Source organism: Rhagoletis pomonella, unplaced genomic scaffold (assembly GCF_013731165.1).
Source record: "Rhagoletis pomonella isolate Grant_MI unplaced genomic scaffold, Rhpom_1.0 Rhpom_scaffold_00014, whole genome shotgun sequence".
NCBI lineage: Eukaryota > Metazoa > Arthropoda > Insecta > Diptera > Tephritidae > Rhagoletis > Rhagoletis pomonella.
Window position 1 is genome coordinate 9,950,198 of NW_023458568.1, and position 1,916 is coordinate 9,952,113.

General features: G+C 47.3%; 1 long non-coding RNA gene across 2 annotated transcripts; it reads right to left on the reverse strand.

The window, feature by feature from the left end:
- Positions 1-6: 6 nt before the first annotated feature.
- Positions 7-1,304, reverse strand: LOC118749214. Of its 2 annotated transcripts, none has more exons than XR_004994176.1 (3): positions 1,132-1,304; positions 474-1,070; positions 7-391 (listed from the first exon to the last, which is right to left on the reverse strand). It is a non-coding gene; the product is annotated as an uncharacterized LOC118749214 (long non-coding RNA). The 2 variants fall into 2 exon arrangements; XR_004994177.1 differs by having other exon boundaries at positions 7-418.
- Between the last annotated feature and the right edge of the window lie 612 nt (positions 1,305-1,916).

The following is a 1,916-nucleotide window of genomic DNA, read 5'->3' on the forward strand; positions in this document are numbered from 1 at the left end:
AAGAGATCTGACGGAACGGAAGCAACAGCCAGGTGAATCCGTGGATAGGTTTGCGGAACCCTATAGCAGAGTACGAAGCAGTGAAAATTATCAAGCGTAACCTTAGGGAGTCATTGGCGCGAATTGTTTATCCAATTCCCATATGGACGGTGGATCAGCTGCGCATAGAGTGCATAGAGGCAGAGAGGAGTTTCCCAAGACGTGAGCGCCTGATACTGGGTAGTGTTCCTCAGAGAACGTATCATGCTAATGAGCTGACGTTTGATAGAAGCGGTGATCATAAACTCGGCGACGATGAGGGTCAAGTCGTCGTCGAGGAGGTGCTTCCGAATTGGCAGCCAAACCGAGTAGCAACACGTGAAGTGGTTAAAACTAAAAAGCCCCTACGTTGCTGGAACAGCGATAAAGAAGGTCATACCTTTACAGAGTGCATGGCATTCAGCGAAAGATTTTTTGTTTTAAGTGCGACTTACCCGAGGTAATCACGCCGAATTGTATAAGATGCAACCCGGGAAATGGAATGCGGAACGCGACGGTGCCGGGTCAGTCACGCTCCACACAGGTCTCGGAGTAGATAAAGCCACCAATACCGAACCCCAGTTAAACGACCGAGAAGAACCACTGGAAAGAAACAAAGAAATTAAAATTTTGCGAAACCCTTGTGAGAATAATAGAAAGTGGAGAAATCCTTTTCGAGAAAACCCTATAAAACCAATAGAGCAGCGAATTCGAAATTATTATCGGACACGTCAACGTATTTTTCAAGAGCATTCACTAGGCACTCCGAATTTGGTCACGCGGAAGGTACAAAAGGTGCGCCAACGATACACACAACGTAAGGAAACACGGCAAGAAGTGGCAGCGACGACCATCTCAAACGACATAGACGATCCGAGAACTTTTGTGGACATTCTGATCGGGGAAAAGTCCGTCCGAGGCCTGCTGGACTCGGGTGCATCGATAAGTATACTTGGAAAAGATTGTAGAGAACTGGTAGAAGAGTTAGGCATCCCAGTGCAACCATTCCGGTCGTGCGTAAAAACGGCGTCCGGACAGAGACACGTCGTACTCTGAAAAACGGAGCAATTAATCACGTTTTATTTATGTCCTTACCTATGTCAGTCGGCTTACTTGGTAGTAGATTTTTGGAGAAAATTCAAGCTAGCAACGAACGTCCTTGGAGTCGAAGAACTGGAACCAGAGAAGATACGCAAACACTTCACGGATAACAAGATGGAGACTAGCGAGCAGCAAGCACACGAGCTTACTCAAGAGCAAGACGAACGGCTAGAGCAAGTTAAAAGGCAGTTCCGATCGTACGAAGAACATGGCCTAGGTTGTACACCCTTGATGAAGCATACGATCCAATTGATTAAACATGCAACGCCTTTCAAAGACCGTCATTATCCCGTTTCGCCCGCTGTGCAAGAACTGGTGTACAAGGAAGTGGACGAGATGCTACGACTGGGTGTGGTAGAGGAGAGCGAAAGCCCATGGAACAACCGAACGACACTGGTCCGAAAGCCTGGAAAAAATCGGCTATGTTTAGATGCTAGAAAATTGAATGCGTTGACAATTAAAGATGCTTACCCTTTGCAAAACATCGAAGGCATACTCAGCAGGATCGACCAGACTCATTTTATTAGCAGCATCGACTTGAAGCACGCGTTCCGGCAGATCGAGCCGGAGAACAACAGTAGGCAATATACGGCGTTCACTGTACCAGGCCGCCCGTTGTACCAGTTTCGCGTTATGCCGTTCGGGTTGTGCAACGCGGCGCAACGTCTCTGTCGACTCATGAATCTGGTTATGCCACAAAAATTAAAGGGAAATGTTTTCGTATATCTGGACGATCTGCTGGTTATATCCCAGGATTTCGATTCCCATATACAGCTGTTAAAAGAGGTCGCCGCCTG